Source organism: Mixophyes fleayi, chromosome 1 (genome assembly GCF_038048845.1).
Source record: "Mixophyes fleayi isolate aMixFle1 chromosome 1, aMixFle1.hap1, whole genome shotgun sequence".
Classification (NCBI taxonomy): Eukaryota; Metazoa; Chordata; class Amphibia; order Anura; family Limnodynastidae; genus Mixophyes; species Mixophyes fleayi.
The window spans coordinates 456,345,997-456,373,814 of NC_134402.1; the positions used below are offsets into that span (position 1 = coordinate 456,345,997).

The following is a 27,818-nucleotide window of genomic DNA, read 5'->3' on the forward strand; positions in this document are numbered from 1 at the left end:
CGTTGTTGTTCAATAAGAGGTCCTAACCAACTAGCTTGTTTTCCAACTAAATATTATGACCTGGAACTTAAAGTGCCTGTGATCATGAGTTCCAACTTTGTGCCTTAAAGAGTTTCCAACATGGCCTTCAAGAGCTATGAGCAGTAGAGGAACTCATAAGGCTGCTTAATGGAACGGCTACAAAACCGTAACCAGATGGTAAATCAAACTCATTTGCGTGCAGAACATTGAATTCTCAAGCGGAGACCCACGTTGCCTCGTTGGACCTCCGTGCCACGTCAACATTATCAACGTCACTTGGCCCTCGAAATCAAAAGGATGGAAAGAAGCCCAATTCCAAACAGTCCCCCCTCCATTCTTGCTCAACTCAAGATTTCCCTCCCTCTTCAGTTCCTTCCCCCCCTCGCAGTATTTTGGCTCCAGCTTCCAAGCTCTCGAGATCCTTTGATCTTTGCCCCCCTCGCAAGTTCCTGGCACGCGCGTTGCCCAAAGCTCCAATAAAACGCAAACTCTTTCATTGTTCTTGTCATGCGAAATGGCTCAAATTGAATTGGTCTCACTTCCACATTTTCCTTATTTTAACTAGCACGCCACCGTTTCAATCCGTCTCACTAAACTGGAGCCTGCCTGGGATTTCTTTTCCAAAAGACACACACTGCTCTCATCAACGCCCTCCCACCGCTTGACGCTCGTTCAACATCCAACCTTCTCCCCCCTCTGAGCATTTTTTCATAGCGCAACCGGGGAAACAGGATAAAGAGAAACATGTACTGATATATTAAAAAAGAGATAGTATCTCTGGAGTCTTTTTATCCTAAATAGGTACGCCGAGGGAATGAACTCATGTCTACGGCTACCTGAGAGTTTATTCAAAGCTAATTGCACAATGCTCCACAGTGAGACCTCATAAAAATACAAAAGCGTGTCCGGAGTTATACCGGGGAGAGCAATCACAAAACAGTTTGGGTTGTGTTCAAGACTTTAAATTGAAACTGGTGGCAATGGTAGTAGAGGAGAGGAGGAGGTAAACACTACAATCTCCCCAAGAAGTAATCTTTTCACCCTCATGTCAGGACACTGAATCGATTTGGATGGTTAACCCCTCAGTTGCTCAACAAAATACAACTTAACACTGCAATGTGAAGATGGCGTTTGTAGATCTGTCATTGCTACGTGAAAACGAAAAAAAATAACATTAGTAATGTTGAAATGAATCTATTACAGAATGTTCACACATCAGAAAACACAAATTAGATGGTACCAAATAATGACATTATTTCTGCACCTCATCATACTGCCGCATGTTAACCAAAATTACTGTGATATGCCCTGACACTAGTTCAGTATTAGCAGAGTTAGCAGAAGTGCTAGCCACTTAGCCATCGTTTTGGGCCGCACGGTGGCTTAGTGGTTAGCACTTCTGCCTCACAGCACTGGGGTCATGAGTTCAATTCCCGACCATGGCCTTATCTGTGTGGAGTTTGTATGTTCTCCCCGTGTTTGCGTGGGTTTCCTCCGGGTGCTCCGGTTTCCTCCCACACTCCAAAAACATACTAGTAGGTTAATTGGCTGCTATCAAATTGACCCTAGTCTGTGTGGGAGTGTATGTTAGGAATTTTAGACTGTAAGCTCCAATGGGGCAGAGACTGATGTGAACGAGTTCCCTATACAGCGCTGCGGAATTAGTGGCGCTATATAAATAAATGGTGACTGTTCTGTTGAATCCCACTTTCTTCTAACTTTTTTCACCAAAAATAAAACCAGGCATCATCCTCGGTAAAAAACACGTGGTATAAATGCAGCATTGTCTACAAAAGTGGGAAAAATGTAAAAAATTAAAAAATCAACACAATCATAATTCTTTCATATTACTATCTAGTGACCCGACGTCCACCGATCAGGTGATCAGCCAAAATACTGGAAAACCCCAAATGTGTGTCGAGCCTCATTGGCCTAGAAATGCACAGCCAGAGATTGTCGGATGGAAGCGATGTTGCAGCCTTCAAGAGTTCATCCTGGGGCTCAGCAAGGAAGAAACGTGTCCTCAAAATAACTGGAAATCAGAATGCAGGAGCCAGTAAGAATGACTGCTGCGTTCTCACCAGCCAGCGGTGGTCTCTCGGAGAACAAGGAAAGGCATGTTAATGAGGGAGTGAGGGGGACGCTTACACAGCTGCAACTTCTACTGTACAGGTTCCAAGATCAATGGGGAACTTTCATTGCCAGACTTGTAAATATAACACCTTTCAGGAACATTTTGGGGAAAGAAAAAAATCCTAAATCGCCTACGCCTTCTTACTTAACCATCTCAGAAAAAGGGTATTTCTCTCCCCCTTTTATTTCGGTTCATGAATTCTCATACACAAGAGTTTATTTCATATGATTTAGTGCTCTTGGCCCTGTAAAAATGACCAGGATTTAAAGTAGGGCAGAGCTGTGTAATCTTTCCAGGACGCGACCGTGAAATAAACAATTACTGTACAGTTCGTGAGGTGGAAGGAATGGTGGATAACATAGAAAACAGATCGAAATTGGTTTGCAGAACATTTCTAGAACACAATCTCCACTGTTTCAGTAAAAGGCTAGAAAACTGGGTACTGGGAAACTCTGCAGGCAATCACCGCCGGTGGGTAATGGGACGGGTGGGGAGAATCATCCGGCCAAAAAGGCTTTTAAGATCACCATCCAAATTTGCAATGAATAAAGTCATGCATGTGGTATAAAGCCCACTGCCCGTCTACCTGTGTTCCTTAGTTCTTACACCTTGTTTACTATTGTGGTTTCAAACTTACATTTCATTACTTTGATACATTTTGCATACAACTTATCCTAGTATTATATATAATGATACATTATTTTCATATGTATAAAAAAAAACAACACATTTCTGCTGGTCGCCCTAATAACTCAGTGACTCTAACATCAGATATTTCATGTTCTGTTTAGTCCATGAGCCACAGATACAACCATATCCATAGTCACATGTACCTCTTTCTTTCATTGGTGGCCCTGGCAGAATGATGGGGGTCTGACTACGGGGAGCTTTCCTAAGATGCAGCCTCACCAAAAATTTATATTTACTTATGCAATAAATTCCCCTTTCCCGTTAAGAAAATTCACTCAAGCGCACATAACCAAGACTCTCCTAGTCCCCACTGTTAGGGAGAAATTCATCCCTTCTGGTGCTACAATCAAGGTTGATACAGCTTGAAGTTTGCAGGTAAAATATGTACAGGTGGCAGTCAACTAATGTACAACTGCCATCAACACTGCACAAGCCGCAACAACTGACTGGACAAGCCGCATCAACTAGTTGCACAGACCGCAACAGCTGACTGGACAAGCCGCATCAACTAGTTGCACAAGCCGCAACAGCTGACTGGACAAGCCGCATCAACTAGTTGCACAAGCCGCAACAGCTGACTGGACAAGCCGCATCAACTAGTTGCACAAACCGCAACAGCTGACTGGACAAGCCGCATCAACTAGTTGCACAAGCCGCAACAGCTGACTGGACAAGCCGCATCAACTAGTTGCACAAGCCGCAACAACTGACTGGACAAGCCGCATCAACTAGTTGCACAAGCCGCAACAGCTGACTGGACAAGCCGCATCAACTAGTTGCACAAGCCGCAACAGCTGACTGGACAAGCCGCATCAACTAGTTGCACAAGCCGCAACAACTGACTGGACAAGCCGCATCAACTAGTTGCACAAACCGCAACAGCTGACTGGACAAGCCGCATCAACTAGTTGCACAAGCCGCAACAGCTGACTGGACAACCACCATCAACATCAAAACAGTTGCAACAACACTGGACAAACACCATCAACATTGAACAAACATCATCCACACTGGACAAGCAGTAACAACAACTGGCAGCTGGAGAAATTTACTTTCAAACTCCAGGCTGAGAACTCTAGAGCGAGAAGGTACTGCAGGAGTCAGTAAATTTTAGATGGAATTGACTTGGAGAATTTAAAAGTGAGTGGAATCTGTATGTGGCCATCTGAACCTTACTGTACGCCCATCCAATCAGATGCCCTGCCTACTTGTTCTTACCGAGCGGAAATTACAACACTTTAAATAAAAAACCTTATACCAACAAATACTTGTCAAAACAAAATAACTTTGTTATTCATTTCAAACATATACACAGCAAAATGTCGGTGTAAATATAATTACAACCATTACCATTTATCACATTTACTGTACTTCAGTATTATTATTATATATATATATATATATATATATATATATATATATATATATATATATATATATATATATATATATATATACACACACACATACACACATCTATATCTACACACTATATATATCTATATATCGAGAGAGAGAGAGACATAGAGGATACATCACAATCTCTCAGTTAATTGCCTTAAATCCTTTATATGCATTTATTTAATTTTTTTTATATAAAATTATGTCTTTAATGTTTAATTAATGTTGTCTCAATACCTAAAAAAGTTCCCAATCAGTTGATTAGTTTTCATTCTTTATACACCATTGATTTTTATATCTAATATTTGTCTAACACTAGTTTAATAAATAATTTCAATTCTGCATTTGCAGTTTCTCTGCAATCCTCTACCCAATATGTTACTTTGGCCACTCGTATATCATTCAGATGAAAGTTATGGTAGGACATAGAAAACTCAATATAAATATGTGTAACACAGGTAAAAGAACTCTGAGATAGGACCTGTACAGAGATCAGATCCATACGTTTCCCCAGCCACAAAATAAATCACCTTTCTGACATAGACAAAACAAAACTCCCTGAAAGGGAATTAATAGGACGCTGCCAATTAATTGATATCTCAACCGCTGTAGTAATTAAAAGGTTTAAAAATTGTTACCATACAAGTCAGTATTCAATAATACAAATTGATTACTGCTCCCTAAAAAGTTGTTGTGTAACAAAAAATAGTCTAATAAAACAAACTACATTAAAAATAACAAGTGCATCCAATCCAGTCCTTTCTGGCATATTTACATAACTTAAAGTCAGTAATATGAGGACCAAAAATATAAACTGGAAGATTATTATGTAAAAAAAAAAAAAAAGGCAAATATTGCTGAAACGAGCGTAGAAACTCTCTAGCTATAATACTGGTAGACGCACAGGAATAATTCTTCTCCATGAATGAATGAATGAATGAATATTATTAATAGAATCCCTCATTTCCAACAGAGAAAAAATCATACATAATATTTCACATTTTTGCATTCAAAGTCTATAGCAATTCCTGGTGCAAACACTTTGTAAAATATTTAGTAATATGGAAACGTGAAACAATAGTTTAATAGTTTTCATGTATCATTTTAAGGTCATAATTGGCAACAAATTCTAACATCAAAGCCAACATGATAAAAAACACCCAGCATGATATTCGGCATCGAGATGCTACTATAAATTATTTATTGAAAGCAATTCCACCAAATGCCAATAGAGGTTATATATGAGACACAGCAATTACTTTACTATAGACATATAGATGAAACGCATGTGCACAGTTTTGTAAGCTTAGAATAAAAATATTTGTAAATGTTTTGATGTCTATGTCTGTTACTCAGTACCGGCAGCTACAGAAGCTCCACAGTCATTGTGAGCCGGCTCCATTGTCATTAAAGTTTGGTGGTGAAAATAATATAATTTTCTTGCCAGAGATAAGACACTTTTTAAAGAAATAAAGGGGCAAATATACTTTAATGCACAATAATGCCCAGGAGCACAACACATAGTTGGAGAGACAGTTTCTCACCTCCTCCGGCTTACTGAAGCTCCCTCTACAGATCAGTCTGTGACTGCTGTTCAAGGAAGAAGCCTACACTGATAGCCAATCACAAACCTACATTCGCCACCACTGATTGTGCCATATTATTATTAATTTATTAAGTCTCCTTTTCGTCAATACTCTTTTCGATTTTAGTAGGTTACATTTTTCCTATGTAAAACAGGATGTTGGTATATAGGAATGATAAGAATTCATCATTCATTCATCTTTAGATACATCCTAGTGATTGGTGATAAATCATATACTGTGTAGTTGTTCACTATAAAAAGCAGGGACTTTGCTGGGACGTATCTTTATCAACAGGGAGTGTCCCTATATATTCAGAACAGTTAGCAACGACTCAATTCACACTTAAGTGACGTCTTCTGAAGACTTAAAGCAGCAATCCCATATAGAGGAATAACCTTTTAAGCATGCGTCTGACTTATCATTTCTATTACCCCTTCTTCTACAAATCATTATGTCCTTTTCAAAAGCTCTCTGGTTGGGAAACAAAAATATCTGCCAGACAGAAACACAGTCAGTGCTACACATGTCTTGTGATGGAAGATGGGGGGGGGGGGGGGGTGTCCCAGAGCAGACAGAGCTCAGAGGGGCGTTCCAAAGCCTCTCTGCTATCTACATCATGTGCCATGTGACTGTGGTTGCCATGGTAGTTCCAAATAAAAAATCCTTACTAGCATTCAGAAGAAGCAACCCAAGAAAAAATGGTGAATTATGACATCCTTCTTCTAGCGTGTCACAGTGATTTATGTTAAGAACACACCGATTCTTTTCATGGGATTTGCTGCTATAATAAACTTATATTTTTCTTGTAATATTGAAATACACATCATATCCAATCAACATTTATCAACCATAGCGTACAACGAACTGGTTCATTCTATATGTAAACTTTTTAATAATCCAGCAAAAGCACATTACTCCTATTGTTACTGACATAAAATTATCATTAGCTCTCAGTATAAAATTCCCAAACTTGACAGAAATCCTGAATGAAAATTTGGGACAAAATAGGCCACACTTGGATAAACCCAAAGCTCACCCATATCAGCCCAATCCATTCCCACTTTAGATGAGGTCACACTTCTTTCCCAGGGACCATTAGCAGGAATGCCTTACCAGAGAAGAGGGCTTCCCGCAGCATCTAGACATCTGTGTAGCCAGATTCCTGCATAATAACCGCACAAAACATTTTTTGGGCTCAATTAAGGAGGAAAATAGAGGAATACTACGGTCCCACGTTTGTCAACATTTAATTAACTTGCAGAGTCTGTAGAAACAAGAACTTTGACCCGAAATACCACAACTGTCCCAGATAAATCCACGTCTGAGAGACAACGGTCCATATAATCATTGGAGAAGATAACAGACAATGAATAAATGGTCATCATATATGTACGACTATCTATACCAGCACGGTCAATCGGAAATGTTTCTCTCTATTTTCATTCATCTCTGGCCAACCGGGGAATACTTAGATACCTGGGGGCGGTCTTCACAAGAGGATTTGATTTGGATTTGCGGATGTTGTCTCTTGTTTGTGCGTGATGTGGGGGGGGGGGAGCGGGGGGTGTATATGCCGATGGGGGCAGCTGGGCAGATAACTATGTAAGATATTTTGGGACTTCTGCACCTCACTTTACTCCACCACCAATAAATGGGATTTTGTTTTGTTGGCTGAAATATTTAAATGAGATTTAAAAGTTGGAGATGGCACAACTGCGGGGGTGTTCCCTGGTGTGTGGGGGCCACAGTAACATTTTCACCCCACAAGGGAACATAATTTTATAAAGGAAGTGGTGTAAACAGGTCTCAGCCGATACTTTTAATGTCTTCTGAACCTCTGTCCTTCTACTGACATCCGGGAGGGTGAGGGAAGGAATATAACATCACGAGACATAGAGGAGGAGCCAGAGAGAGACCAGAGAGGGACCAGAGAGGAGCTAGAGAGGGACCAGAGAGGAGCCAGAGAGGGACCAGAGAGGGACCAGAGAGGAGCTAGAGAGGAGCTAGAGAGGGACCAGAGAGGAGCTAGAGAGGGACCAGAGAGGGACCAGAGAGGAGCTAGAGAGGGACCAGAGAGGGACCAGAGAGGAGCTAGAGAGGGACCAGAGAGGGACCAGAGAGGAGCTAGAGAGGGACCAGAGAGGAGCTAGAGAGGGTCCAGAGAGGGACCAGAGAGGGACCAGAGAGGGACCAGAGAGGGACCAGAAAGGGACCAGAGAGGAGCTAGAGAGGGACCAGAGAGGAGCTAGAGAGGGACCAGAAAGGGACCAGAGAGGAGCTAGAGAGGGACCAGAGAGGAGCTAGAGAGGGACCAGAGAGGAGCTAGAGAGGGACCAGCGAGGGAGCTAGACTGAGTCAGTGCTGCTGAAACCATCTCGTCTCTGCTAATACACTACAGGTGATTCTAATATATATATATATATATATATACACACACACTAATCAATGTGATATCCACCGTCTGGTAATGCCGGCACATTTACTGCAGAATGTAGTGACAGGGGCAGACCCAGAGGAGGGTCAGCTCTGTCTGTAAAGGGGTAACGGTCGAATGTTGGCTTTATTCAGTATCTTTACATTGTCCTGGTGACTTCTTCCAGGAGAATCCCTATACACAAATATCAACTTTAAATTTCAGTGTACAAATAAACTATCAAGTATTTGTGTGCTACATGAAAAAACAGTCAGTATTTAACTTATGTGCAAAACAGAAAACTAATTTGCACCCCTTGCATTGTAACATGGTTTTGTCCAGGAGACTGAAATAAGAAGTTTCTCAAGTTAAGATCCTTAATGAATCAGCCCCCAGAATAAGAAGTCATATTAAAGCCACCTACAGAAGGAGAACCCGTTTAATGCTTTTACTGTTTTACTACCAGTGTTCTGTCTATTATTAGTAGTAATATCTACTCTTCTCTAGTTCATAGGACCGTACTCAGGGTACTTCATACGCTGTATTTAACCGCTGAGTGCCCTTCATGTTACCTTGCGGCACTAGTTAGCTGTATAACACCATCCAGCACAAGAGGTAACTATAAATCAGGTGACAATGTGAGAATCCTGCAGACATACCGGGCTGAGAGCACAGCTGTAATACGGAGATATTAGGCAGGAACAGAGTTCTTAGTAATTGAGAATTTCTGTCCTCTGGTGAATGCGTTACTGCGGTTACTGTATTTTGGTGAATGCTTTACAGTAACTCATTCGCCGAAATGCAGTAACGAGTTCACCAAAATGCAGTATTGTGGTGTATGCGCTGCAGCAGTTACTGTATTTCGGAGAACGCGTTACTGCGTTTTACTGTATTTCGGTGAATGTGTAGAGTAAGTGGATACACATCCAGCAATATCGCTTCTCACCTTATTACAAATCAGCCTCAGACTGGGGCAGGGACTGATGAGAAAGATTAAATATTATCTTTAAAGCCCTATGTGATATGTTGTTGATATATATATATATATACACACACTGTAAAGTATTAATAATAATATATATTTTATTAATATATGATGTGTCGGTGGTCTCAGGGTTACACGTTATCACAACATACAAGACACGTGCCGTCTCCTGAGACCAGCACGGCCACTAATTCCCCAGACAAATAAACACAAGAACGCTGTAGAGAAATAATCCATCTACCCGGCTGGATACAATAAATACCACCCAGGCAAATCCCCTCCTAAAACGATCCCTATGCGGTCGCCCACTAAAACAGAGGCACGCAGAGGGCTGGCGGGTCCCCTCAAAGGGTCATTATTCACTTGCTAACGAGAGCGGGGAAGCTGTCCTTACTGCAGGCACAACACGGGGAACGAGAACAGAGCGGACTCTCCTGGGGCCACTGCTTCTGTTTAATGTCAAAACACACTGCAGGGCGCTTCCACCCCCCTGTACCACGCAGGAGGGCAGACCTCACTCGGACCCCTCGTTACCTGCTACAGACACCTAATGCAGGCCCGCGGCCCTCTGCTCCCCCCGGGGCCGCCACTTCTTCCTCATTACTGGTCAAAGAGGCATTTAAAGTTACAAAATGTTTATTAGCATCTGTGAAACCTGTTACCAACATGCAAAGTTAAACAGCTATATCCATCTGTTATCTATAATTATTATAAAGTATCTTTCTGTAAAGTCTCATTCATTTTTAAAAGTTGAAAAAGAGGTTGTTCATCTACTTAAAAGTCTATGAGGCATATTTATCGTTTATAATTTCATGGTAATAAGTAAAAAAATGTTTATTTCCTCAAAAAAAAAAATTATTGCAACAAATTATCCCACTGGTAACTTGGTGACTGCTACATTCAGATATCTGAGGGACCAACAACTTATTGGGGGGGGGGGGGGTCTTATTTTATACAGCACAAAGAGCTCTGCAAAATGGATATTTATTCTTTTATTTTTTCCCAAACTGTTCTTAGTACATTGTTACTCACATTTGAATCAATCATACCCTATAACGAGACTAACAGGAGCCTTGTGATCGGCAGCTCACTGGTACCACAGGAATAATGATGGATTGTTACCTGCCCAACGATCCTGAACAATAAGAAGCTTTATAAGGATTTTGTGGTCATGTGATGACCCAGTCAGTGCCCTTATTGGTTAAACTGGCAACAAATCACTACACTAATTAGTTTGGAGCTTAAAGAGCAGCAAAATTCAAATACAACAAAATTTTTGCTAGCTAGATATAGATGGTTGGCTGAAACAGCTGCCAATATATTCCTATATACCTCTACCATATTAATGACATGTACTGATCCCAAGAGCATACAGTCTACAAAGACAAGGAATCCCAACGTCACCAGTTCCTAGTGATCTGAGGCTGTATTCTCGCGAATATTGATTCAGCCCACATAACGGGGCAGCACGATGGCTCAGTGGTTAGCACTTCTGCCTCACTGGGGTCATGAGTTTGATTCCTGACCATGTCCTATCTGTGAGGAGTTTGTATGTTCTCCCCGTGTTTGCGTGGGTTTCCTCCGGGTGCTCCGGTTTCTTCCCACACTCCAAAAAACATGCTGGTAGGTTAATTGACTGCTAGTAAATTGACCCTAGTCTCTTTATCTGTTGATTTGTGTGTATATTGGGGAATTTAGACTGTAAGCTCCAATGAGGCAGGGACTGAGCGAGTTCTCTGTACAGCGCTGCGGAATTAGTGGCGCTATATAAATAGCTGATAATGACGGAAACATAGCGAAAGGCGCAATTGCATCATTGCGCAGAGAGATGAGCGATCACTATGATGCAAACTGCATTATCAAGTCCAAGTGAGTCCACTCTACCGGGAGTCTTTGAGAACTAGCCCAAAATTCAAGTAGTCAAGCATGTCAAAAAATTGCCATAAGCTAAATCAGATATTACTGTACTTCATTAGTATAATGCAAATTAGACAAACGAGAGCCAGTGACTGATTGGTTGATATGGACTACAGTTAATTTAAGCAATATTCACGTTGTTCTGAAATTAGGTCTTTCAGGCTGGAAAGTGCGGCCTGTTTGTACAGAAGGGAAATTAAAATGTGGAAAAATGATATTGACCTACGTGAGCTCCACTAATGATTACTATTAAATAACATCCGAGTTTACAGAGGATATAAAACAAGATATATGAGACAGGACATGTGGTTATTCTCAATGTTTACAATCCTAGAATCCCCGAGCGCTCCGGGTAGCCGAGGATTCAGACAACCACCTGGAGCCATTAGGGTTAAATAGCAGATTGTTAAGGGCCTGCGACCTGCGCAACACAACAGCTGGAGAGAGAGTCTGCAGAGACAGCAGGCAACACAACGGCCTCCATCCTTACAGGAAGTGTCCCCCGTGCAAGCGCAGGCCGGGGCCCATCCAGCGAGCGCGCCTTAAGTAAATGACATCACACAGCAGTGGCTTCCAAGAAGCGCTACCTCAGCTCACAGACATGCAGTCCGTCCCTCGCTCCCAGAGCAACGCCAACCAGAAGGTTTCGTAATCAGCGCAGTTCGCCACCTGCAGTTATTCAAGGACACAAAACAGGGAACAGTGCGCTTAGGTTCACCTGGCAGCCGGGTCAGATCGCAGTAAACTCCGTGTGTCCATGTCACACAAACCATACGCTTTTCACTCCAATCTGTAAAGCCAGAATGACTATAGTGTGTACTATAATTATATATATATATATATATATATATATATATATATATATATATATATATATATATTATTCTGACTTATAACACCAATTTCAGCCTACCTTTATTAAATCGCTTCATTGTTTAAATTGTGCAATCAGTACGTTGAGGTCTCAAATCAATACATAATTCTTGGATTGCAATAATTTCATTTCCCACGGCCGCTTACCTTACAGCAATGGCTGCAACTTACATGTTAATTTTTAGACATTTTCATGCATGAAAAATGCAACTTGCAGGGTTTCCGAAAAAATTACCAAATGGCGTAGAGAGGGTAAAAGTGATTCCAGTGCGCTTGTCCGGCTATCACTCTGTTCCCCCAGAGCACTGGTTGACTATGTTGGAGGAATGGTAACACTGATAGACACATTTATTTACAGCGGATACTACAGAGAACAGGCCACTGACTGACAGGTGAGCTGGTCGCTGAGGAACGCAACCTGGACAATGCAATTATCACAAATTCATCTTAAATAAAGTATAATAAAACCAAGAATATTCATGAATTAAAGGAAACTGCTTTTTTCACATGGGTTAAGACATTTTAAAGCAAAACGTTAATTTAAAAGCCTAACTGCAGTCCCCATAATACTCAATACGATCTGGGCAATTTTATCAAGCTCCGAAAAGCTTCGCTTTCCTGAGCATGACCACCTGAAGCTGGTATTGGCCACTGAATCCTATGGGGAGAGCATCGCAGGACAGGGATCGTCGCTCCCCTCCCCGGCAGCGCTGTTGATCCCCCCTGCTCCGTTTCCCACAAATAGCAGCAGCTAAGTCGTCCTATGCGCAGTAAAAAACCCGGGTGGGAACGTCTGATGCTCGGTTCGCACCTGCAAATTAAATTGACCCAAAAAGCCACCGGTCATTGTTGATCGACAGATGATAATTAACGGAGCAAAAACCCGAACATTATTAAATAGGCCTCCATGAAACAAATAAATAGATCTAGGAAACATTTACTTATAACGGTTATCTTATTGTTTCCCATCAGTGACAGCGGATGTGATACAGACTTCTACTCTAATATGGCAGCATCCAATCAACAACTTCTAAAAAAATAGATATATGACAAGATCATAATAATAATTCCCATATTTATATGTTTTAGGTCCTTCTGTCCATTGAATTGTTGCATTCATAATTAATTGCTTGTTTAGTAAATGAATCCAACATTTCAAACAATGAAGGACGGACTCTGAGCTATGTTATCAAATGATCAGGTGTACCCCAAATCTATATTCTCCTAAAAAAACGACCCCGTCTTATTGTGCACAAGGAAACCCTCAACGCATAGATACACAATGCGGATATTACTAGAAATATTGCAGCTAGACAGCATTGGGAGAGTGGATCTATGTGTGTGTAATTATATATATATATTATATATTATATATATGTTCCCGGGAAACTTATTACAATGGTGCATTCCGTGGCGGGGAGTGAGAGAGTTCCAGGGATTGTTCGGTTAGCCAGCATACACTATAAACATTGGTATTGTCTCTTTCTGTGTTAATATGTATTTGCACGTAATGTACATTTGTATTCAGAGGGAAACCCTTCAGCACAGCTCACATCCCCGTGGCAGTGATTTTATAATCCATGACAAACGCACAAAGGAAGACTAAGGCAGGGACCGGCAGCGGGCAGATGACTGGCAGTCGTGGCTGATCGCTCCTTAAACAAAGGGATTTCTGATGAAGTGCACACACATCTGGTACAGATGCACAAACAAGATGTCTTGCCGCTTTTACAATCCACACGATTAGGATCCTAATGAAGTTTATCCATCACTCCGTCTTCCAGGCTGAGCCGAGAGTGACAGCAGAACATCGGAGCTGGAACCTATAAAGCTGAGATTTTATCATATATAAACCAGGCCTATAAACCTTGTACTTGTCTCCCATTAACGTCTCCAGGCGTGGAATAGATGGCTTCCAAAACAAATACACAGAAGTATTTAAAGCAGACTATACGTCAGCTCATATAGGCGTTATACTGCTGTATGTCAGGAAGTCTGACCGAAGACGCTGGACTACAAGGGGTTAATGCATTTTTATCATAGTAATAAAAACTAAACTGTTTACTGATGTGCGCGGAGTGTGTCTGAGGTGCCGAAATCCGCTTCAGTATCTTTACTCACAGATAATAGATCTTCCCAAACATCTACACAAATATTCTGACTGCCCCGTACCCAACAAGTAAACGTCTTGTGCTCTCGTCCTATATTCTCGTTGAGACCCGTTGTGCACCTTAACGGACCACAAGCTCCACTACTGCACACTGCGCCTCTGCACACAAGGGGGCGCACTTCTAGATGGCAGAGTAGATCATCCAATACCAAGGTATTTGCTATGCGCGCCGAGTGCAGTCTGTAAGTGAACCTACTTTGTTTACGACAGTACAGTATAGACAAACTGAGTTTCTAATGTAAAATCTCAGCACTAGTGCACTGATTTGCAAACTGGAAGTTTGGTCCTATTAATAAAAATTAGGAGGAACAGCAATCAGGAACCAAGCAATGTTCTGCAGATCTCTAGAGAGGTCAGTAATGTAATAATCTGCAGAATATATCACTATGTATCTGTCAGGGTGTAGATGGGACAGAGCAATGTTCTGCAGATCTCTAGAGAGGTCAGTAATGTAATAATCTGCAGAATATATAACTATGTATCTGTCAGGAGGTAGATGGAACAGAGCAATGTTCTGCAGATCTCTAGAGAGGTCAGTAATGTAATAATCTGCAGAATATATCACTATGTATCAGTCAGGAGGTAGATGGAACAGAGCAATGTTCTGCAGATCTCTAGAGAGGTCAGTAATGTAATAATCTGCAGAATATATCACTATGTATCTCTCAGGGGGGTAGATGAACAGAGCAATGTTCTGCAGATCTCTAGAAAGATCAGTAATGTAATGTAATGATCTGCAGAATATATCACTATGTATCAGTCAGGGGGTAGATGAACAGAGCAATGCTCTGCAGATCTCTAGAGAGGTCAGTAATGTAATAATCTGCAGAATATATCACTATGTATCTGTCAAGAGGTAGATGGAACAGAGCAATGTTCTGCAGATCTCTAGAGAGGTCAGTAATGTAATTATCTGCAGAATATATCACTATGTATCTGTCAGGAGGTAGATGGAACAGAGCAATGTTCTGCAGATCTCTAGAGAGGTCAGTAATGTAATAATCTGCAGAATATATCACTATGTATCTGTCAGGAGGTAGATGGAACAGAGCAATGTTCTGCAGATCTCTAGAGAGGTCAGTAATGTAATTATCTGCAGAATATATCACTATGTATCTGTCAGGAGGTAGATGGAACAGAGCAATGTTCTGCAGATCTCTAGAGAGGTCAGTAATGTAATAATCTGCAGAATATATCACTATGTATCTGTCAGGAGGTAGATGGAACAGAGCAATGTTCTGCAGATCTCTAGAGAGGTCAGTAATGTAATAATCTGCAGAATATATCACTATGTATCAGTCAGGGGGTAGATGGAACAGAGCAATGTTCTGCAGATCTCTAGAGAGGTCAGTAATGTAATAATCTGCAGAATATATCACTATGTATCTCTCAGGGGGGTAGATGGAACAGAGCAATGTTCTGCAGATCTCTAGAAAGATCAGTAATGTAATGTAATGATCTGCAGAATATATCACTATGTATCAGTCAGGGGGTAGATGGAACAGAGCAATGTTCTGCAGATCTCTAGAGAGGTCAGTAATGTAATAATCTGCAGAATATATCACTATGTATCTGTCAGGAGGTAGATGGAACAGAAGCAATGTTCTGCAGATCTCTAGAGAGGTCAGTAATGTAATTATCTGCAGAATATATCACTATGTATCTGTCAGGAGGTAGATGGAACAGAGCAATGTTCTGCAGATCTCTAGAGAGGTCAGTAATGTAATAATCTGCAGAATATATCACTATGTATCTGTCAGGAGGTAGATGGAACAGAGCAATGTTCTGCAGATCTCTAGAGAGGTCAGTAATGTAATAATCTGCAGAATATATCACTATGTATCTGTCAGGAGGTAGATGGAACAGAGCAATGTTCTGCAGATCTCTAGAGAGGTCAGTAATGTAATTATCTGCAGAATATATCACTATGTATCTTTCAGGAGGTAGATGGAACAGAGCAATGTTCTGCAGATCTCTAGAGAGGTCAGTAATGTAATAATCTGCAGAATATATCACTATGTATCTGTCAGGGTGTAGATGGGACAGAGCAATGTTCTGCAGATCTCTAGAGAGGTCAGTAACTAACACACTGAACATTATCAGGGACCACGGTAAGAGAAGTCATGTGACAGAGGAACGATGAGAGTCTGGAATGAACAAAGTTATAGGGCGATAGAATCAGGTCACATAAGAAATAAAATGACCGGTAAATCTCTTATGTTTCCATAATACTGTACTGGATCGTACAGTGTTATCAATGTACTGGAATTTAATTTGTATCTTTTGTTTTAGTGTTGTTTATTATTGCTCGATTGAAAAATCTCAATAAAAAAAAAAAAAAGAATTGTTTAAGTATACGTTATAAATGGACAGGCACAGGCTCGGACTGGCCTGGGAGGCAGCAGGACTATCCACCGGTAGGCCCTGCCACATTATAGCCACGCCCCCTCCATTGTTAGGGAGGAGCTAAGAAAACAGCTGACTCCCGACTTGCATACAGTTCATCTTTTGGACATACGCGAGAACAGGAAGGGACAGATGCGTTCCACAGTGGAACGCAGGCACCTTCCTCTCCAACAGTAACAAGCACGGACCACGAGAAACATCCTCTGATTTCAGCACACTGGGTACCCGGCCACCATCTCTATATACATCGAAACTGCAAGTAAACAAAGTTAAATTTGAAAGCATCGCAGCAATAACATGTGATATATGTGGACAGTGATCTGAATATTTATATTGCACTAGCAGAGACTTAAAGAAATACCAATTCCCATCTACTGGACTTGTATGCTATGAACATTATTTTATTGAGATATCAGTGACTGTGTTATATCTGGATCAATGCAGCATTATACCCACTGCCATTTGCCTCCCAGTAGCTAGACTAGTCCAGGTCTATATACCTAGGTTTGTCTGATTTTTTATGTATGTTCAATTGATGCCATACCACATGTATGTATATAGAAATCAATGCCTCATAATATAAATACTGTGGTTTAATTGGAGTATTTTATTTGTCTATATTAATGTATTTTTATGTATTTTAACCAGGATTCAATAAATTGTGATAAAACTAACATTAAATGTTATCCCACTAATTGAACCGAGCCTCTTGCTCACAGCCTAATACAAGATATAGAAAAATACGAATTGTATTCAAGATAAAAGAATACAAATTTTATTATTAGCATTACACTTGGAATAATACATAAGTCAATGAGCGCTTAACTTTCAGTATATTATTAGTTCGTAGAGAGGGATAACCTGTGTTAATGCTGCTCTTGCAACAGTAGGGGTAGAGCGCAACTCCTCCCCCCATTTTTGCCAAACACTCCCGTTAAACACACTACCACACAGGTGCAGAGAGTCGCGTCTGGGCTCTCTGAACCTGCGCGGTAGTGTGTTTTTCACTTTGAGCAGGGCAGATGAGAGTAGTCGTTCCGGATATCCAACCGCCAAGAGGAGCATGAGCAGGTTAGTAACTAAGTGCGCAGTCAGCCTGTCATTTTAAAAGAGAAGGATGAGCACACTACATTCTTTATATACTACACTATGGTGCTAGCTGTCCTTCGTGGGCTGACCACTCTCCCTTTAGTGTCTGGTCTCGCTCTATGATGGCTGGCCACATCCCCTCTGGTGGGCCCCTAGCGTTGCAGTCCCCCGGTGGGCCCTTCATGCCCCAGTCCGACACTGGACAGGCAGCATAAAATATGCACAAAACACATTCTGGAAGTCAACTAAAAATAAAAATAAAAACATTAGTAAAATGCCGGCCAGGAGCTGATCATTTGTGATCATACTGTGAGTAAACACTACAGATATATACATGTGGGCGTGTGGGGCAGAGGGCCGATAGATTAGACAATAATGAAATTATTTATAGGTGTAACATAACAAGCCCCCCGTGACTGCGACGTTCAGGGATTATGAGCGCTGGTTGGATTACAAGCTGACATAAACCAGATATTACTGCGTAATGTAACGCATAGCATTAAATTACTCCCCAAGAACACCTGGACTACCCTCCCACCCAACGTACACATGTAAATATTCATAGAGAAGGTCCCCTTGTCCTGTCAGGCTCTGAGCAGTCCGTCGGTTTACACAGTTACCAGATATTACTAGTTTTCAGAATCAGGTTTTACAGATTCTCTTATTCTTTGAGCTTTATTGATTAATATTTAATGAAGAGTATTTAAAAAGCAAAAAGAGTGCATGTATCATAATCATATTATTAACTAACATGATTGGGGATTGTAAGATTATATACAGAACTGTGCGATGCGCAGATAACAGCGTTGCTATGATTTGTGTTGTAGAGAATCAGCTAATTGTCAGTAGATCCTAATGCAGCCAGTTGCAGAATAGCCGTATAAATGTGCTCAGTATCTGGATAGAAGATTGCAACTCAATAACTACCCCAACGGGTCATTATTTCATTTGTCTTTTTTCCATAATTTGTACCTAAAATGCAACTAAATTAAGTTTTAAAAAAAACATCTCTGTCCTTCACTAAACTGCTCCCATTCTCCTATATCACTAAACAATTTAGCAGCGCTCCTCACAGTGGCCCTGATTCATTCAGGAAAGCAAAGCAAAATAAAAAGGAGTGAATTTGCTCCTGGACAAACCATGTTACAATGCAAGGGGTGCAAATTAGTTTATTATTTTGCACATAAGTTAAATACTGGCGGCTTTTCATGTAGCACACAAATACTTGATAGCTTATTTGTACACTGAAATTTAAAGTTGATCTAGGACATGTCCTACCCCAACTATAAATCTGTCCCCACATTTTAAATTTACCTCCCCCTCCAATGCAACATGGATTTTCCAAAATGCAAAGATACTCCTTTCTTTCTGCTTTCCTTTCCCTAATAAATCAGGCCCAGTGACTCTAGCAAGAGACGGAAGGAAGATTTATGAGTGGTGGATTAGTAAATGGGTTTTTTGGTGGCGCTGGAGCTATTTTCGATACACCCAATACATGAATGGGTCACACCTAGCCCGTACCAACGTAATACCCGTTATCGCTCCCTCCGCTGGTGCCCTGTCCTCTGGAACATGTCACCCTCCCCCATTCCCCTGTGCAATATAACCACAAAATAAACACCGAATCGTATCAAACATTTTAATCTCTTTATGATAGTTATTATCCCCCCTCCGCCCCTCCAGCAATGTCAAACACTTAGTTCCCCAAGAAATAAACTCTGGGCAGTGATCCTCTGGTAATAGTACAGCATCGTTAGTGTCACTTTGCTGGGGAGAGAACAGCTACTGAGTCCGAGTTCTGCTCCAATAACACAGAAGGGTTCCTCCGATTTGCATTAACCCCACCACAGAGCTCCATCAATCACCCTGAGCGCCGGGCTCCACGGTGGAGGGTGTCTTATAAATTCATGCAACAGATGTGTGGGTGGGTTTTCTGAATCTTAAATGCAATGTCCTGCTAGACCCACCAGCAACAAAGAGCCAGAGCCCCAACGTGGGCGGTTTCTGCAGGATAACTGACTTCCTGCAGTGCCTTAGATACCACGGGACAAAAGAAATTCAACTTTCTGCTTTTTATAATGACAATAAGAGCGGACAATGGAGGAGAAGAACAGAGAGAGCTGATGGCTGAGGACAGAAAACTTCTGACCCCTTATAAGATACTTTTAGCTGTTGTTATCCATCCAAACATCAACAATAATCATTACTACAGATAGGCCTCTGGCAGCCGCAATAGTCACATTATAAGGACAACTCTGCTTCTTATTGGATCCTTTCTACAACAAATGTTCTATAAAAATGAAAAATTTCTCCCAGGAAACTGCTAAATGTGCAGCAACAAAACAAGTGTGTGTTAGTGTGTGTGTGTGTGTGTGTGTCAATGAGCATGTGTGTGTGTTAGTGTGTGTGTGTCAGTGTGTGACAATGAGCATGTGTGTGTGTCAGTGTGTGCGTGTGTGTGTGTGTTAGTGTGTGTGTGTGTCAGTGTGTGCCAATGAGCATGTGTGTGTCAGTGTGTGCCAATGAGCATGTGTGTGTGTTAGTGTGTGTGTGTCAGTGTGTGCCAATGAGCATGTGTGTGTCAGTGTGTGCGTGTCAGTGTGTGACAATGAGCATGTGTGTGTCAGTGTGTGTGTGTGCCAATGAGCGTGTGTGTGTCAGTGTGTGCCAATGAGCATGTGTGTGTGTGTCAGTGTGTGCGTCAATGAGTGTGTGTGTGTCAGTGTGTATGTGTCAGTGTGTGCGTGTGTGTGTCAGTGTGTGCCAATGAGCATGTGTGTGTGTCAGTGTGTATGTGTCAGTGTGTGCGTCAGTGTGTCAGTGTGTGTGTCAGTGTGTGGTATCACTATTGTTGACACTATTACATAGAGTAATAAAAATGCCAGAGCTGTCATTAAAATACTGTAATGGGAATATACAGCCAGACAGACACTCTGATGTTATAGGGACAGTATAGGGACAATAGAGGGACAATGTGGGAACAGTGTATGTACAGTATAGGGATAATATAGGGACAGTGTATGTACAGTATAGGGATAATATAGGGACAGTGTATGTACAGTATAGGGATAATATAGGGACAGTGTATGTACAGTATAGGGACAGTGTAGGGACAGTAAAAGGATAATATAGGGATAATATGTACAGTATAAGGATAATATAGGGACAGTGTATGTACAGTATAGGGATAATATAGGGACAGTACGCTCATTTCCCTCCCTTGGGCTCAGAGTAGATTTGCCAGTGGACTACGGATTCTGTTTGCCCCCGGGGCATCTTTCGGAGCCTGGTCAGGTGGGGAGATGCCTGAGGTTATGACTGAGCGAGGAGGGTGTTACATGGTGTAATTAAACATGACACTTATAGACACTCATAGACATCTGTATACTGTGCATCCGGATCTAGCCTAGAGGAGCCCTACATGAATATTAGTCTTTGGGCCAACCCTGGGGTACTGTGGGCCCCTGGGGTACTGTGGGCAGCTCATAGAAGGGTCATCTACGAAGGACATTTGCTGCAGGCTCACAGGATATTGGCTGGGGCACTGCTAGTATAGTCATTAGGAAACACTGCTGGTATAATCCTGTGTGGGTACTGGTGGTATAATTATCTACCATATACAGGTCTGGGCTGCAGTGTTCTACACATCACTATTACACAGGAGCTGGTGGGGAGAAAGGAGGGATCTCTATATCAATATATATTTACCTATGTTGCGCAGTGGTTAGCACTTCTGCCTTACAGCACTGGGGTCATAAATTCAATTCCCGACCATGGCCTTATCTGTGAGGAGTTTGTATGTTCTCCCCGTGTTTGCGTGGGTTTCCTCCGGGTGCTCCGGTTTCCTCCCACACTCCAAAAACATACTGGTAGGTTAATTGGCTACTATCAATTTGACCCTAGTCTGCGTGTCTGTCTGTCTGTGTCTGTGTGTGTGTGTTAGGGAATTTAGACAGTAAGCTCCAATGGGGCAGGGACTGATGTGAGTTCTCTGTCCAGCGCTGCAGAATTAGTAGCGCTATATATGATGGTGACGATGATCTATCTATATATTCCTAGGTATGGGATCTAGTCGCTGGGATCCCATGGACTTGGGATTTTCATGGCAACAAGTCCCCCAGGCCGGTGAAGACTATCTCCGGTGATATTGGTGCTCTCCGGTGAAGGCTATTTACCATGGACAGTGGCGGTACACGTACTGCCGCTGTCCTATCGCTGTCGCCATCTGGGGTTTGTACAAGAACAAATACTTTATAAATCGCACAAATCATATTTCACTGTTTAAATATATGCAGGAAAAAACTTTTTTCTTACTTATTTTTTTTTTCTTATTTTTATTGTTTATGGAAAAATAGTGTAAAAAAAAAGTGGAAGCCCAAGTCCGGTCCTCCAGCTCCACCGCGCAGCCTTAACGCCGCTAGCCGGTGACGCAGTCATGCAGCGCATCACGCAGTATAATCATTAGACCTCAATGTGTTAGGTACAGAATAAAATGTAGTTTTCAGGATGTCATACTTACGAAATGTCATCCGTGTACAAATCACTATGTCACAGAACATACATGGATTTGCATAGCATGTTGTAGATTGTATGGACACGCTTCTACAGCCCCCTTATCTTACAATGTGTCCCCTTCTGGCTGAAAACAGATTTCAACCATATGCTGAAACTACCCTATGGGCCACTATAGACCAAGAACGTCGGATTCTCAAAACTTGTTTAGGACATTATTAGCCACCTGTCCCACTCTCCTTTCACCGTGGGTGCGGTGATTTACGCCCATCGGTAACGTTACTTATGTACTGATCACATTTTATTGCGTCCTTCAATAGCGTTTTGCTTCTCATCCGTGAAATGGAATCGCTCAGGAATCGCCCCCCCCCCCCCCAGTCTTGGGTTGTCACGTCCTGAGCAGAACCGCCTGGAAAGTCTCCACCAATGGACCCCAAGAAAGAAACTTGACTCCTACAACATAACATCTAGTCTACAGGTCTAATCTGTGGGAGTTGTATTATCTTGTAGTGTTTGTATCTGTGTAGAAAAATATGGCTTTGTGTTCATTTGATAGTCTACCCACTGTCTATCTACAAGCGAAGCGTACGTCTGTCCACACTGGGCCAGTTATTCCGAGTGTTGGGAAGTAATGCACAGGAATGAATTTTGCAAAGTAATAATAATAATAATTTCTCCTGTAACTTTAAGGTTAAAACAGATTCTACTTAAAAAAAAAAAGAAAAAAAAAAAAAAGAATTACACGGCAGAAACGAAGAACTTTACGAAGAACTTTTCCTTCTTACACTTTGTTAAAAGCATGGGAGCAACTTCAGGAACTGAAAGTGTTACTCGTACTATGAAATTTCACTCACCGCTTAGAGGAAAAATAAACGTGGTATGGGCCAAACCTCCCCAGAGCTGGTTAGTAATGACCCCGGCTGGTCTGTGGATTACACCAATTTACATTCACAGATTAGCAAGTGATACACCGGGCAGTCGATCCCTCGCTCAACAGGTAAAACTGGGGGGCAGGGGGGGGGGGGGGCACTGGAGGGGTTAATTTACTGCATCTCCGACATGATTTTTTGAAAGTTTTTTTTTTTATCTTCCTTACACTGTTCATGTATTTTAAGCGCCAAAACAGAGAGATGATAAACAGAATCCCCCCCTCAAAATATCAGAAAGCAGGAAGCTTCTGTCACCCTGTATCTTGTTTATGATGAATGCACTTGGAAAAGGAGGAAGATCTCACGAATGCAACAAATCCCCCCCTAGTCTCTGCAAATGGACAACGCTGTTTACGGTTAAAAATAAAATTGCAACTTTATACCGTGTTAAATGCAAATTTTGTATTCGGGAAAAGGGCACAGTCCACAGTCACGGACATAACGCAATACAGTCCTAAGTCCTATGGATTTAGATTTCCAAAAAAACTGCGGCATAGTTTGAGAATGTTTTGAGACTTAACCTCGTCCTTGCCGCAGGGTGTAAGAGGATTGCGTATTCCCTGGCAATTCGGAGGTTAACACCGACCAGATATTTCTTTCTCAACCAAAAAAAAAAAGAAAAGAAGGAATTATACAGTTTATGCAAAGAGATCTGACTCAAATACACAAATCAAAACACTTAGATACACAAACAGCAGAACAGAGTCTCACTGAAAAACTAAGTTAACGTTTATATAAAAGAAAAAGTTATTGCAAAGTTACTGGGGAAAAAAAAATCCCAAATAATCTCAATAAACTTTCTTACAAACCCAGACAAACAATCTCTGATCTACTGAGTTAATGCTGGGGGGAAAAAGTCAGAATAGAATATTGTATGTATGTGTAATGGATGATGAAGTAACGTTGTTATATATCGTGCAACAGTTAATAGGAGAGCAGCATTTGTATCACAAATAATTACACACAACGTGGAAACCATGCATGGTTTCTGTAAATATTAATTTACTTCCCCAAAGAGCATTCTTGGACAAACACATAAGTGTATTAAACAGAAAAAAAAAACCTCACTATTCCAGTGACAATACAATCAGTGTTAATAAACTTGAGAGAATCCAGTATCAGTCTTATTTATTTATTTATTTTTAAAACGCAGACACACAGTTCAGAGGAAAAAACATGTTCTGCCGTGAAAGTAACAATTGCATTTCAAATTCTCCAGGAAGGAAAAATTACCAGTAAATATATATATATATATATATATATATATATATATATATATATATATATATATATATATATATATAATCTGCTTTGCACTTAAACAACTGATCATTTGAGGAAGACAAACTAATAAGCAGATATAGGCTCCCGCACAGCAATTATTAACCACAAAACTGTTCAGATACAATCTCAACACATCCAAAAAAACTTCCTCTACACACAGAGGCTGCCTAACTTTGCAGAATTGTTATTAGGAGTGCAGAGAAGATGGACAAGAAGGCTGCATTTTAAAGATATAAAATCCATGCAATCATTCCTCATCAAACCCAACAATTATTCCTTGTGTGAGGCTGACAGCTTCTGAATACCCTTGAAACACATCAAACCAGTAATTTTATTCTCTACACAGAAGAGAGGAGACCAACTATTAAACAGAAAGTGCAATGATGTATTGTCCATCGAAATCCACTGAACCAGCAGCATCTATATTCAGTGATCACATTATTGGATTCTCGCATAATGCCTTATTGAAGATCAAATATGTCCGGTGGAGGATTTAGACTGTGTTGGGAGCAGTGGATGGATTATCTGTGATACAGAAGATGTTTATTATAAATGGGATGCAGAATAAAACTTTTATCAGACGGATAGAAGCAGGCGGAAAGCTACATGTCAATCATAAAACATCCAGGGGTATTAATAACTTGCCACTGTAGCCAAACGCCCAATTTTCGTGATAATGTTGGAATAGTTGACCTCCCCAGAAAAGCTTGGTGTGTGTTGAGGGGAGGGGGGGGGGGGGTAGTTAGATTGGAATTAAATTTAAAGAATGAAATATTATGAAATTGAACGTATTCTATTTTTATTAAAGTGTGGATCTAACAGATGATCCTTCCCGTACCAACAGCGGAAAAAGCTAAACCAGTTTCTGTTTAACGGAGAGAAGGAGAAACAAAATCACTATATTTAACCCCTCATTAACTGCAGCGGTCTTCAGTGGATCGTAAAAAAAAGGTAAAATGAGGTCTGCAACAACAAAAAAGCGTCTCCCCCGGCGCGTTTAACGCCGATAAATGTTTTCATTTGACCCGGAGAGAAATCACACAGGCAAAACACACATCCCGGCTTTGAAGTGAGATTTTTAAGAGACTGAAAACCGCTGCTCACAGCAGACCCTATTAAAGAAAGAGCTGACAATTAGTACGCTGCCGGCTCCCCATCTGGCAGCCCAGAGCAGCAGAGATCACAGCGCAGGATGCAGGGAAAGGACGGTGGCACACACAGCGCCAGGGGTGCAACAAATGCAACTTACTAAATATTCGGCTTCTTGACAGAAAATGACTTTTCAGGAGGACGATTCGTCCAATGCAACGCTCACCAGAACAATCATTTGTAACCAAACAATGCAGGGAGAGAATAAACTTAACAAAATATTTAAATAAATAAGAATAAAAATCAGCAAACACAAGCGATCCAGAGCCCTCGCACAGCACAGGTCCCCAGGAGCAGACACTACACTAACTGCACAGCAGTGACAGCAGAAAGTCCACAGCCTGCAGCCTCTCTGCACCCCTGACACCATTCTCTGTGGATGATGAATCTGCACAATGACATTATCCCACTGCCACTCCCTTCCAAGTTTAATTGCTCATCTGCTCCTAAAGCTGCACCAGTGTCCCCAGAACCTGCACATAGACATCTCAGAGGGGGTCTATCTCCCACCAGCAGCCAGACAGGAGAATGCACAGCATCAATTGTGTCCTTGGTAGGCAATAAACATAGAAAAGAATCAGGGCTGGGATGGGAGCAGCAGATATTCTCAGGTTACTTACAGTGAGTGTGGTGGGAGCTGCTTCTATCCTTATGTCAAAATATATCCACCATCCAGCACTTCCCAATGGGCATCTGAGAGCCTGGACTGCACTGGCTACACAGCATTTAGGCTCTTTTAAACTCACACACATAACCCATGTGACTGAGGAAACCACTGACGGGGAAGGGGTTTGCAGAATAAGATGCATCGTGTGGAAAGGCTGCGCCCCCTTGCTGACACTGCTGGTAATGCAGGGGGGAATAATGCACTATTTCACTGCCAGACCAACCTGTTGGATAGATACCAACCAGCTTACAGGACTGGATGTTAAAGTAAAAATTGCTTTTTAATTGAATACTTTTCATGCACGTTGGAAATCTGCGATGCTCTGTACATTATATATTTTTTTAAAATTTAAAACAAGGGACAGTTACTAAAATGGAATAAATGGTGGTACTCTGATGCACAGGGATGTGTCTATAAATATTGTATTTTCCTACATTTATATATAGAAAAAAAGGATATTTTCTTGTTAACAAGATCAAGATGTTTCTGGTTGGGTCACTTTGTACTTTGATGGTTAAGTCAAACTCACCAAACCATTTTCTTTTTCTCTCTCTCTCTCTTTTCAAAGAACTCCAGGCAGATCCTGTGTTTTTATCCTTTCGGTGCCTTGTAAATCCTGAACGTGCTTTGCAATTGATATGTGTTTTGGCAGACAGGATTTTCGTTTACGAGTGGCCTCACATTTATATCCTGCAAGTTTTCCTAAAAATAAAAACCAGAGATTCGGAAACTTTTTTTTTTTTTTTTCCTCCACCGTCGGTAATATGATCGTGCTCAGAACTGGCAGCAGAAGGGTCAAACCGGAGCTTGTTTTAGAGAGAGAGAGCGAAGGTGCAGGACGCGGAGAGGAGGAAGTTTCTGGGTCTAGCACAGTGGCGTTGTCCGCTGCGCCGTCAGCCAGGTGTTAGACAGATGAGGATTACGCCATAGGATATTTCTGTCAGTGAAGACATTGCTGGGTCTTAAGGTTGGAGATATCTGCAAAAAACAAAAAAAAGTTAGTTTTGAAACCATGTGGCCTGTTCTGTAATTTGCAGAGTAATCACATCTTCCTATCACTGCATCCAACACTGACAATAATACTGAATATTACTTACCAGGGTTCCGCAGTCCCCCTGACCTGACAGGTCCTCTGGTGCCTCTAAGATTCCAGCAACGCTGGCACCGGCAGAGCTGTCTTAACGCAATGGGCTTGCTGGGCAGTTGCCCGGGGGCCCCACGAGCATAGGGGCCCCATAGGCTTGACAACTTTTTAGTATATTTTTCCAGGAGATTTATTCAGAACTTTCAAACGCTTTGAAACGTTTAGGTGGAATTTCTTCTTTTTTAATTTCAAGGCTCATGTAATATTGTCCAAACGTTTGTGTGGCTTAATCTCTGCTCTGCAGAATGCTTTTCAGCATGTAATCACTGATCTTGTTGGAGGTACCAATAAATATAAGCTTCATTTTATCGAGAATTTACATTTTTATTGCTATGAGTGGTTGTGTAAGTAGGACCCCAGGACACTCTTTGCCTGAGGGCCTTTCTTCAGTGTGTTGTCAATGCTCCTCCTCCATGAATGTCTGCATAAGTGGAGGAGGGGCTTTGAC

General features: G+C 41.4%; 1 protein-coding gene across 3 annotated transcripts in view; it reads right to left on the minus strand.

The window, feature by feature from the left end:
* CNTFR (ciliary neurotrophic factor receptor) overlaps positions 1–26,305 on the minus strand; it is a 398,494-nt gene extending 372,189 nt beyond the window's left edge. For 2 of the 3 annotated variants that reach the window (XM_075187083.1, XM_075187112.1), the window contains exon 1: positions 26,180–26,305. The gene's annotated coding sequence lies outside the window, so the exon portion shown is untranslated. Of the gene's footprint in view, positions 1–26,175 lie in introns of all 3 variants that reach the window. The other variant, XM_075187091.1, reaches the window with a different exon arrangement.
* Positions 26,306–27,818: the final 1,513 nt, after the last annotated feature.